The 12,822-nt window shown below is 39.0% G+C and overlaps 2 protein-coding genes across 5 annotated transcripts in view; one reads left to right on the top strand and one right to left on the bottom strand.

The window, feature by feature from the left end:
- The window catches only part of LOC124218794 (chondroadherin), an 82,617-nt gene extending 74,995 nt beyond the window's left edge, over positions 1-7,622 (bottom strand). The window contains exon 1 of the mRNA XM_046625625.2: positions 7,271-7,622. The gene's annotated coding sequence lies outside the window, so the exon portion shown is untranslated. The remainder of the gene's footprint in view (positions 1-7,270) is intronic.
- The window catches only part of LOC124218793 (carboxypeptidase N subunit 2), a 38,157-nt gene that overhangs the window by 9,876 nt on the left and 15,459 nt on the right, over positions 1-12,822 (top strand). Inside the window, exon 1 of one of the 4 annotated variants that reach the window (XM_046625622.2) lies at positions 10,075-10,094. The exons of the other annotated variants lie outside the window; for them this stretch is intronic. The gene's annotated coding sequence lies outside the window, so the exon portion shown is untranslated. Of the gene's footprint in view, positions 1-10,074; positions 10,095-12,822 lie in introns of those variants that run through there. 4 annotated transcript variants of the gene reach the window in all.

The following is a 12,822-nucleotide window of genomic DNA, read 5'->3' as shown; positions in this document are numbered from 1 at the left end:
ACTCCACAGAAACACAAGATGGAAAATCAGCAAACAAAAATACCGGCCCTGATGACCCTGCGACTGACGAGACCGACGACAACGACGACACAAACAAAAAAAAACACCACTATTACAAACACCAGGACAGGCCCCACACCCACACAAATACGGACGCGACGGCACACACCAGACGGAGACCCGACGAACCCTACTACCGACACCCCCCACATACAGAAAGGTAATACAGACCACCACGACGACAACACACTTAACAACCACTGCACCCACAGCCACACAGAGACACTCACAAACACACACAACGATGACCACACACACAAGTACACCCTCCGGACCAAGGCAATGACCAATGGCAAAACCAAAAATTCAAGTACAAAATAATATAAGAATAGAATAAGTTTATAAAAAAAAAAAAAAAAAAAAAAAAAAAAAAAAAAAAAAAAAAAAAAAACATGATTCTGATTAAGACACACGAGACTAAGTAGAATAAGTAGATATAAGACGACCTACAACCCACACCAAACACACACCCCGCAAATACAACCCAACCTCCATCCCTTAACCCCGACAGATCGGAGCAGACAACACAGAAACAACAAAAATAACAAAAGGAGAATACACAGACGAAAGGACCACAAAATCCGTCACCGAAACCGGCTCACCCTATAGGCCTCGCCCCGCGTGGGGAGGGGGGAGTTGTGACGTTGCACCTAGAGTGCAAGTCACAACAAACCCCAAACCCGCGGGGAAGAGCCGAACGGGTGAGCCCTGTCCCGTCGGGAAAGACCCGAACATCACCGAAGCCCCCCCGACGCTCGGCAGAGCCGAGCGCCAGATTCAGTACGATCACGGCCGTGACAGAATCGAGACCAAAAACAGCCTAGGCTACGAGCGAAAGAGAGAGAGAAAGAAAGAACGAGAGAAACCACCACACTCACACCGACACACCCCGCTACACACACGCCGACGACTCCAGGAACCGACGAGACCCAACCACACTCCACCACACCTCGAGACACCCACACACACACGCCGACGACACCAGGTTAGCCTGCACCCTACGGCCGATCTGCTCCTCCCCTCGCACTACCGACCCTCTCTACCTCACACTCCACGTCACGCTACACCACCCCATCCCCTCGCAATACCAACCCTTTCGACCTCACACTCCCCGTCACTCTACACCACCCTCCCCCCGCCATATCAACCCTTCCGACCCCACACTCCCCGTCACCTCCCACACTCCTTCCCCCCCCCCTGCGCGCGTATCTGTAAGTTAGTATTAAGGAACGCTAAGGGCTGAGGCGTGATCAGCCACCACTAACGTCTACAACCCTTTTGTACCTTTCCTAGTTTAAGTCGACTCATTCCCCCGATCGCAACACCTGTACACCCCCCCCCCGTCACAAATATACACATCAAGTTTTACCGATTATATCCGCCCCGTCTCTAATTGTCTTCCCCACCCATATTATTCGTGCGGACTCAAAACCCGTCACAACATGATGTATGTTGTGCAAACCACTAGACGTACTATATTTTACACGTTTCTTCAGTGAGTTAGTCACGGCTTGATGAATAATCATACCAATAATCGTAGCGGGTATAATATCGTTACGAAAATTTGACAAATTATACCTGTTGCATCACTTGAAAATTACTGGTCCGTAATTTGGCCCGACATTTAATGACTATGATCTATCATAGACAGGCGACTGCGGATACAGTCATTACAGTGCTATTTTAGTTTCTAAACAGCGTTGAAGAGTTTCTCGACCTTATCTTGAAATATGTATGAATTTTCTCGCTGTCCAAGGTCACAAATGACGGGGCCAAGTAAAAATTTTACGTTTCAGGCTTGAGGGGCGCTCTCCTCAGGAAACTAAAAATTATTTATTCATCGTAAATGGATCTTTCGATGTCGTTATTTGATTGGAGACTCGAAAATCATTAAACAATAGTGACGTCGCAACAATTTAACGGGAGGAAGCGAAAGAGGAAGATGAATCACTGATCGATTGTGATGTTAGGGAAAACTTGGCCGCTAGTTATATTTCTAGAGTAAAACATTGCGTCAAGATCATGGCGCCAACAAATCTAACTAGATTTTAAAACCGTTAGATTCTTTGCCGCGAAAAGGGTTACAATCAATGTTTGTTGGAAATTAGATTGTAATGTAAGTTGCTCGAATTTTAGTGTCTGATCTGAGATTGGCAGTATTTTTGTCACCAACAATGTTGAACATTTTTAAGCCGAGTCTTTTCTTATAATCCTTTCCCCAGCAAAGGATGCTAAGATTAGCAGAATTAAAATTATCATCAACGTCTAACCGATGCTGAACGTAATATTTATTGCAATCATGCAAGGTATTTTATAAACAAGGTTTGAGCACTTTTTAACAAACAACCGTGAAAATTGTTACTATTTTTAAAAACACTTTTCTTATAGAAAAATATTGTGCTATAACCGACTTCCCGTGTTTATCACAATTAATTAATAATTTTCAGTTTTTTGATAAGTGCCCCGTTCATGGTCGAATCGTAAAACTTTGACTTCCCCCCTTTATTTGTGACCTTGGACATCGAAAATGTTCGTACATATTTGTAAATAATGGCTTTAATAGTTGCATGCGTAGAAAGATTCTGTTACATGAACCTGAGCTATGAAGTAGGTACAATAATGATACGTATTACGTACGAGCTTCAGTTTGATTGCGTTGAAGAGACGTAACATTTTCTAAAAATAGTCATTTGGAAACTTGAGGATTATCGAAAATGCCATTTATCGTTCGATGAAAACTAACAAACATCATTCGATTTTGCTGATAAATTACAAAACATACATCCCAAAGGACGACGTGTGGTAAGAAACTTGTTCTATATCACGCGTAATAATTAAATATGCATTAAATTTCTTGCGCATTGCAAAGTATTTAAATATAAGTCGACCTTGAAAATACAGATAGCGTGACGAAATTAAGAAGCTTCCGTATTAATTTCTTTCCATCAGGCTTGTCAAAAATTTAACAAGTGTTTCGAACTTGCCCAGAGCACAAACGTTACGTGAGCCCCTACTAAAAACCGTGTATAATTTGTTTACGCGCAATTTTTTTTTTAAATGCTGCGGTATGTAATGCAATCGTGACGTCATGGATCGGGAAAAAAAAATAAAACCACCGACGAAAAATATCGTTTCACCTTGACGTGAAACTCGCTCTCTCAAATTCGCATCTGCAAAATGATCCTTATGTCGGAGTTAACAACATAATATGACGTAATGTGTGAATCGCTATGCAAACATGTACCTATAAATAAAGAAACGATGTTTCATGCATGTACGTGGCTGCAATCGCAGCTTGTGCCTGCAACTCGACTTATCAAAGCATGTGTGATATTTTCAATACAAGTGTTCTCATCTCGTTTCACCCAAACGACGAAGGTCACCGATGCAGATTTTTTCGTAAATATTTATTTGTTTGCATCGATCGAATGACCGCACAAGTAAAAGTGATGACGTGTTAGGCCATTTTCCAATTTCTGCATTGGTTTTATGAATTAATATATTTTTATACATTCTCAAAGATAGACATGATCTTGAAATTGGTTCTAACGTAGAAAGCGTTCCTTCATATTTTTCAAAAAATGGTCTGGAGGAAAATTCTGTCATGAGATCTAAGCTGGTAAAAATTTTTTTTCCAATTCTCCCAACTGTAGAATTTATAGAATTTGACTGTTTTTTTTTTTTTTTTTTTTAACAAAAATCAGATTCTTACGAATAGAGACACCTCAGAATTATTTGGAATTTTATCCCTGAATTCAACTGGTAAACAATTACGAAGATTTTTCACGAAGGAAATTATGGGATTCGGATTCGTTTGGAAGTCACACAGTTATCAAATCCTGAAAAAATTCGGATAAAATTTACTTAAATCAATGAAATGTTCGATCAAAAGAACGTATCTGAAAAACAATGAATTGTCTTGAATCAAAGTGGCCAATTGAAATGTCATGTTCCATTTTTTTTATTTTGTGCAACAACTCTCCGTATTATACGATACTTGGAAAATTTCACGTATATATCAATCATATCAGTTGATTACGCTTTTTTTGCAAATAGCCGTCGGTTCGAGATTTTCCATAAACTTATATGTCGTATAAAAAGATTTACGCTACGAAATATTTGTGAGATTATGTATTGAGTTGCTAAGTGTGATCCTGGAACAGCAATTACAAAACTTCAACACGAAAATCTGAGTTTTGATAACTCTTTCAATATTATTATAATTCCTGATAGGTTTCGGGAACTAGTTCCGCTGATCAAGCTAAAAAACAACCATCTTCAAAAAGTGGCGTTTTGATTTACCGTGCCACGCCGTTTTCAAAAAAAAATTCCGTGTGTAGAATTTTACAGTTCTCGAAGAGTTCTTATAGCTCCTCATTGATCCCAAAATTAGTTCTAGTACTGCATGTTTTTAAACAATTTTTAAACGCATTGATAGCATGCCATTCTGAAAAATTCATAGAAAGACTGGCGTGCTACGGCAGAACACAGTGTTGGACAAAATTTCGACGAGTTCCGGGATAGTTCCAGCGATTAACATTGTTCCAAACATTGTTCAATAATTTCTCACAATTAATACAATGCGAAGCGCTAAATACCGAACTAATAGTTGCAGGTAACAATACTTGCTGCTTATTACCCATATAGTATCGAATTTGTTACATCTTTTAACGCCGAATAACTTGTACAAAAAAAAAAACGAAGTTCAATAGTAGAGCAGCAATTTCACCGGAAATACCGGAACTTCTATGCTTGTATCGGTACGTAAATCGAGCTTTACACTAACATACTTTTTTCATAAAAATCAATCAACGGGAAGCGTAGAAACTGAACATGACAGTTAATAGGCAAGAAGTATTTATTTGCAGGCACGAAATTTTATATATGTATAATTTTCCATAACTAATTCAGAAACTTGAATTCGTAGACCGTGGACAATCATTTGACAAGCAAATAATTGCGACTCATTATGTAATGTCTATTTCAAAGATTCTTCCACGCTAGTCTTGGCGAAACTTATTCATCTTTCGAAATCCAGTTCCTTATTCAAAATCATGCTACAATCATAAAACAGTGATATTTGTCTCGACGCTTCGTTAAGTTAAATTTACTAGCTTGAACTTTGTTGCAAGAGATGTTGTTCTAAGCCAATTTCTATGCCATGCAGACACGCGTTAAACGAGTATGAAGAGCTTTGGAAGTTCGAGCGGATGCTCTTTGGTGGCGTTTCCACCGAGCCAAAGAATTTTACGTATGCTCCATGTTATCTTTATACTCATATGCATAACTTCCGAGCAAAGACTTAGCTTTCACGACGCGACGGAGACTGAGGAGAAAATTCTTCATCTAATTGTGTTTTATTCTTCAACATCTTGCTTATGTTTATAACATTTCCGCATTCCGTTAATTATAAAATTCAGTGAAAGCATTTCAAACCTACGTTATGCGAGTTAAATCACTCGGAAATATTGTAAAGATAAGGAAGTTTCACGGATTTTCATTTTATTTTATAGTTTATTAGTTTCATTTGAAACAAAGTTAATGCAAATCATTAGCAGGCTGAAGAGGGTACTGCGTGATGTCATTACTGAAATATGTTATATTTCAGTGGATGTCACTCGTGCGAAAATTGATTTATATACTGTGTACTATTCAAAAACAGTTGAATTCGATTGAAAACAACTTTAGAATCGTCTTTCGTGACTGAAAAGAACAAACACGACCTAATTATCTAATTGGAACACTCTGCCTTATGCCATGTATAATGACAGACATTTTTCCCCGTGCAACCAATTATGAGAATATCTGTTGCCTGGGTTTATTTTAGGTTCGTTTATAGATTATAACGTTACTCAATTCTTGTTTGATTTTCTCCGTTCGTGAACTGCGCGTTTCTTTGTCGAAAACTTTCTCGGAAAAAAGTTTACATCTTGCAACATTAGGATGACTGCTGTGACTGATTGTAAGTTGAGTTTCCAAAACACAGAACTGGTGGTCCACGTTCTTTCATCAAGATTGTACGTATGTGTGAAATTATTTATGGTGTCTATAAGGTCCAAAATTTCTACATCCCCCCCACTAGAATATGTGCAAAACGTCAATTCTTTGATAGCAAAGACCGATTTGGTCGTAATGAGATACAGTTCATGGTGCTTTCATGACTGTTGTGCAATTTGGAACCTAAACCCACTTCACATCGTTACCTTACGATTACTATAAAAGAAAAAGTAAGTAGCAAACTCGTTAATCATTCATGGTAATAGTTGCTTACTCGCAGAAATGTTATTATTCGACATAATATTGTGGTATTAAAATGGCATGCAAAAATAATAGGATCAGCTAATAGATCCATTTATATTTTGAAACACAGTAGAAGTATACATTTATGTTTATAACTAAGTATACGGAGTAATTATTTGTCAGTTTGTTTATTTCACGAAATTTCTTAGAAAGAAATTTAATCACAGTCCTTTTCATTGCTTATGTAGTGTCAAGTTGATGGCTCTTTCAAAATAAAGTGCGTTCCCAAGTGCATCAATCGACCTTCAATGTCTGAGGACTCATTAAATTACAACACATATTTTCGATAAAATTGTTTTCCCATATCTCGTACGGGGCGTGATTCGAGGTAATGGGATTCAGATAATCGTGTGCAACCTACGTGATATATTGTGAGCTACCATACGTCCACCCATCACCCAGAATGTATTGCCCATTGAAATTAATTTCTGGTACTATTTTTATTTTTCTGCCCTGAAAATTATGAACATTTTTCTTTCTTATTTTTATTCTCTCGTTTATACCAACACCTAACAGCATGACAAATATGCATTCATCCCTGCGTTCGGTCATTGACTCATTCTGTACATAAATTATTGACAACAGGTGTGTGTATATATATATATAGTTAAAATTGTAAACTTGAAATCGTCTTTTCCCATCAGCGTCATTATATGGATAAATAATCTTTGTTAATATCGTCTATCGTTAAAAAGTGTCTCTTTTGATTATGGGTTACTTCTCTTTTGATCCTCAATCGTTGTTCCACTTAAGGTAGTTTGTAACACGAATTTCGAAAACGCGACAGCTAAACACGATTCGTAATCCGGACGAATGGGTGCTTATCTACCTCACTGATTTTTACGAATTTCTATTACGTATAATCGTATTTTGGGCGGCAGGAAGATTATTTTCTATTTTGCCACCTTACCTTGGTATGTATCAGCACCGGGTGGTGATGATCGTTTGAGGCTTCCGGCAATCGAAGTCGAGGAAATTTCTTTGAAAGAGGATCGTGGTGGACTTGGACGAAATTACGCAGAATGTAAATTGTCACCGTACCTTGTTCATTATATTATTCTTGGGTCTTCCGAACTTCCCGCACTCACACACACTCGCTAGCTTCTCTTCAACTTTCTTTTTCACCGAGCACGTGTTGTTCACTACTATATACCGTAGAACAAAGACTGCTCTGCTCCCACGCCGTGGACACAGACCGGCGTGTCAACAGCTCGATTACACGTATGGAGACTAGAGTAAAGGAGTCCAATCTTCGTACATTTGATCCGGCATCAATAATCCGTACAATAAGGCTTGCGCTGGCTGACGATGAACGGCGCTGATATCGCAATGATCCGACGAGTGGTGGGGAGACTAGACGGAAACGGATATAATACGGATTTTTATTATTATGCATCTATTTCATAGACAAATGGCTTCAACATCACCATAATAATTATAGTCTTGATAATAATGCAATTTCCGGCATATTGGAGTATATAAGAGTGCGGCCATTCGGTCACGCTCGATGGTTATTGTATACAGTATATATAGTCAATTCTTACCAACTTCACTTCGGAAATTTACAATGACAGCGACGTTTTGGATAAAATCTGAAACTGTTAAACGACAAATTTTTGAGGACGATTTTGTCGTACGCTCCCCAATAGAGATCGGACTCCGTTACTCTAGTCTCCATGACTATACGAGTCCTTGCATGTCATGGCTGTTCGGCGCGCGTATTTTAAGCCAGACCAAGCTCGGCTGGGTCCTTAAGGGGGAGCCTGCTTTAGAGGCTTCAAAAAATCGATTTTTTTTTTTTTTGCATAAATGTCTTCCCAAACTATCCAAGAATGTGTTCCTAAAATTTCAGACGCAAATTCAAAATATTTTCGGAGTTACAGAAGAAATAGTGAGCAAGCGTCGAACAGGTATACGAGCGGTTTTTTCAAGTTTTTTGAAGAGTCTGAACCAGTTTTTCGAAGTTTTGAACTAGTTTTTTGAAGAGTCTGAAGGGCAACTCTATGGACCAGGAATCACTGATTAGCATATTAATGCGGTAAGTTCAAGAAAATTACGATTTTTTATGTACGAAAACTTTGACGCACGATTTCTCCGTTTTTCATTTTTACGCTTTTTCCTAATTGGCGGGAAAGATAGGGAAAAAACTAAACGTCCTATCGAAACGAGACAAATTGCATTGTACTCGGGATGAAATTCTCTTCTAGTTGAACCTAAAAAACCTTAAGAAAGTTAAGATTAACCCACTTTTTAAACAATCTAAAGTGAATTCTTTTCCCAAGAAAAATGAATTTTTTTTTTAATTTGCGAAAAATTGTTGAATTTTTCACTTTTTGTCGAATTTTCTTGGTTTAACTAGAAGCTATACTATTGAGAAGTGAAAATTTTTTTGGTTTCTTTGTTTCAGATGGAAATTGCGACCTGCACCTTTTCCGCCGCACGACAAATGCATACTCGAGACGACTCGGTGAAATGCTTGTACCAGGCATAATATGACATGTATCCTAATGAAAAAATTCGAGAAGACTGTTGAAATACATAACAATAAACCCTGAAAGTTTCGTTTTAATCGGATATTTCTTTCATTCCCAAAAAAATCCTCGAATTTTTTGAAGCCTCTAAAGCAGGCTCCCCCCTTAAAACTCTATAAAGAGGCGAGTTAAGAATACCTCGCCACAAGTCAATGGCGATACGTCCGTGGATGTTACATTGTTTTATTTCATTTTTAAAGATTTGTCTCCCGATGTAATTTCAAACTTCAACTTGCTCACGGGATAATGCACCACTATAGTCGTTGATTGGTTTTATTCAAAACACCTTATACTTATTATTACAGCTGGAATGATTCAAAAGATAAGTATTACTGATGAATGTTATTCTTGGATATGAAGGTCACAACTCAAAACACTTTTTTATCGTGTTAACGTTTATACGTTACGATAAGTATTACTTCTGGACACGTACATTCAACACTTGATATTTCAACGATGGACCGTTCGAGATCGAGTTCTGAGTTCCGTCTTCCAGAAGAAAGGTGGGATTAGTCGCGGTGTATAATATGGACCATAATTCCATGAACTAAATCTTCCTTGGTTTTTAATTTGACTTTACCCGCGGTATATTTAAATCGTACACATTCACTCCACATCATCTTCGGGCCATTTCCATGTGTGTAGAGTATCGCTTTTGGGTTGTGATCTTCCTACATTACATCATCTTCCAACTGTTACTGTACTCGCTCTAGACTGCCACAAAGTTGTCGCTGTATTCGCTTCGTACTATTTTCAAGATATCGCATTTTTAACTACATGCTTTCTTCGAGTCATTGCCGGGTTCACTTTATACCTTTCGAACTCTCAAGCTGTGTTCAAGCCATCAAGCGGATCAGTTGCAGATCTCAATCTTGTAGTCTCTATAGCTGCCATAGTAGTGTCTTTTGATGATCAAGGTTCACATGTGAACAATGAATCTGATACGGCTAATTTTTTACACTAGACAGTTGTGTTAGCAACACAGAGACACCTACAGCGCCACAGTCGGCCGAGCGCGAAACTAACTCAATCTCGATAAACGTAACACAACCCATGACCGTCGAATCTAACCTTGGAATATCGCGGGGATGATGACTTGTTGGATTGACACGTTTTGTTTCGACTGCAGCTCTCAACTTGCCGATGTAACTTGTATAACTCCTGTGTGATGAATTACTGAACAGTGCCAGCACATAGAGCGCTGTAAGTATTTCTCATTCTAAACAAAATACACCTGCCGCCAATGAACTTGTTGACCATAAAATTGTAGTTTTCGATGGTTGTGTCATGGCTGCAAAGACTTTGTCGTATGATCCTAGCTCGGTCGAAACGGGCACATTTTCTTCGCCTTCTCTCGGAATACCATCACGGAAGTATCCCAATTCAGAGCATCTCTTCTGTTCACCGAAGATGTGACTTGGAACATTGACTATATCTTTTCTCAAACGTTACACTTTGTCGGACAACGAGACACCTTGAGCCATACGGTACTGGCTCGCCTCTACCACGTCTATACGAATCCTTAGTGTTTTGCTTTCGATTTCCATTCTCCACTCTCCGATGAACTTCTCGGGGTCTGACATTTTCGTGATTTTTGTCTTCGAATCGGCTTTCAATTTAGTTTTTGCAACTTCTTCGATCGCGGTGATAAGATTTCGTGATGGTTGGTTTGTGCACTCAACTTTTTCGGATATCTTGATACAGGCCTACGCTATTTATGGCCAAATATTACCACGTAAGGTATCGTTTCCGTACGAAATGTTCGCGAAAAACTTTTCCGCATGACTATGGTTGATTCTTAAACGTTCGTTGAAGTTACCGAAACAACTGGAAATCATTGCAAGTTACTTGAAATCACATGTGCGATTGCGCTGAAGAAATCGTGCGGCAATTGCGTTCAAAATCATAGAAATCTTTCCAAGTCTTGCGGTATGTGACAATTGGTGTCAATACATTGACATCTATGTTAAGTGATTTCTAATAATTTCGGTCTCATCATGCGTCTTCGCCAATTTACGGTTTACGATGTAATTTCGTTTGGTTTCTAGTGATTTCTGAGAGTTCCAAGTGATTTTCAATGATTGATCGTGATATCCTTGTCGAATCCAGCAAACCCTGGAAACCGCTCAGAGGGTTAGGAAATCATTGGAAATCTATAATAATCGCACGAGAAGGTAGAAATCGCTGGAAATTGATGTCCATAAATTGAAATAATTAATTCGATTTCCAACTGTTGGAATTCCAAATGGGCCTTGTATTCTTACAAAGCGTAAATATACTACTTGTCAGCCTTTGTATAAAATTCAAAATTTATCAATTTGACTTTGAATTTCTTCGATCACTCGATTCGTGATAAAAATTTATCCTTCAGCAAGTTTTGGTACGCATCTTGATATTGTTTTGCAATTGGTGTTCACGTAGATAAAAGCACGTCTTCGCCGTTTGTGACCTATAAGCTTAGATTTCGCATAAAGAATATGGCCATAACTGGACTAAACCGATGGCTTCAACTCGAAAAAGTTCAAAACTGTCATCCGAATTGTCTAAATTTAGACCGAACATTACATAGAATGTTGAAACAATTCGAACGTCAAAATTCTGTATGGTCAAAACCTCAAATAATCAAATACCGTAAAGCGTTTACGGCATATATGATGGTCGATGATGTTCAGAGTTATCATTATTTGAAACTCTAACCTATTCAGAGTTCTCTCCGTTCGCAGTTATTACCATTCGGGATTTCGACCATTGGAAATTTTATTTTGACCATTCGAAATTTCACCTGCTCGGAGTTTCGACTATTCCAAATTTTAGCCGTTAGGTGTCTCGCCTGTTCGGAACTTCGACCAACTCGGAGTTCAGCCCATCCGGGGTTTTGACCATGCTGAATTTCCAACTATTCAGAGTTTCGGTGATTTTGCCCAATTGGGTTTCAACCACTTGGAATTTTTAGTGATTTCAAGTTTCGTCCATTCGGAACCTCGAAATTCGACGTAACTTACCGTCCGGACTATGACAGTTCGGAACTTGGACCCGCTCGTCAGAATCACGAGCGTCAACCGCATCTCGATTCTCTTATTCATATTCATAAATTTGGTTATATTATATCGTCGTTGTGCAACGATGAGATGCGACGGTCGACGCGCATCGACATCCTCCACCCTTCGTACCAGAGAGAACGATAAATAATGTTTTCGCCAGGGGATGTCGGCATAAGAGTCTCGCGAGTCTCGACTCTCGACGCCCCGGCGCCGTTCGGCCCATTGCATACGCACTGATGCAAAGATATTGCGCGCAGAAATCGTTATCGCCTTACCTCTCCGACGGTGCATTGTTCTGGGAACACACGGATAGATAGGTGTGCGGAAACGTACATGTGTATCACTCGGCACGAGCTGTATATCAAGATTCGCGGCCAAGTTTTCCCGTCGACCGACGCTTTGCAACTTATAGCTGTGAATATTCGCCCGAGCGAACTCGTTAGTGACGTCACAAGGCTGTACATTACCACTTGGAAAGTAAGAAATTTTACGTCAAAATTCAAACGGCTGAAAGTACTCGTATCATAACCGTGACTCGCCAAACTTGGAAGAATTCGGATCAGCAAAATGATCACGTCAAGGCTCGTTGAGAAAAATTTCATTTGCCATAATAATTACAAAAATTCAGTACACAGTTAGAAGAAAATATGGTAACAGTGATCGTAATGAGAAAGAATAGTAACGGATACTAGACTTTCCGGTGACAGCTACAGAACTAATTTTCATTTTGTACCTGTAACTATATTTTTCGATTGTGATAAAAAATGAAAATAGTTAAAAACTGAGGGGTAAACGGAACTAAAAATTTCTCTCAGTGCTCAAGCCAATACGAGATCAGTGCATGCGTCGTGATTGACGTAAACAATTCATCAGTATGACACAAAGCAACC

The sequence above is a fragment of the Neodiprion pinetum genome, chromosome 5, assembly GCF_021155775.2.
Source record: "Neodiprion pinetum isolate iyNeoPine1 chromosome 5, iyNeoPine1.2, whole genome shotgun sequence".
Lineage (NCBI taxonomy): Eukaryota > Metazoa > Arthropoda > Insecta > Hymenoptera > Diprionidae > Neodiprion > Neodiprion pinetum.
The sequence above is the reverse complement of the archived record's forward strand: the minus strand, read 5'-3'. Positions and strand labels throughout refer to the sequence as shown.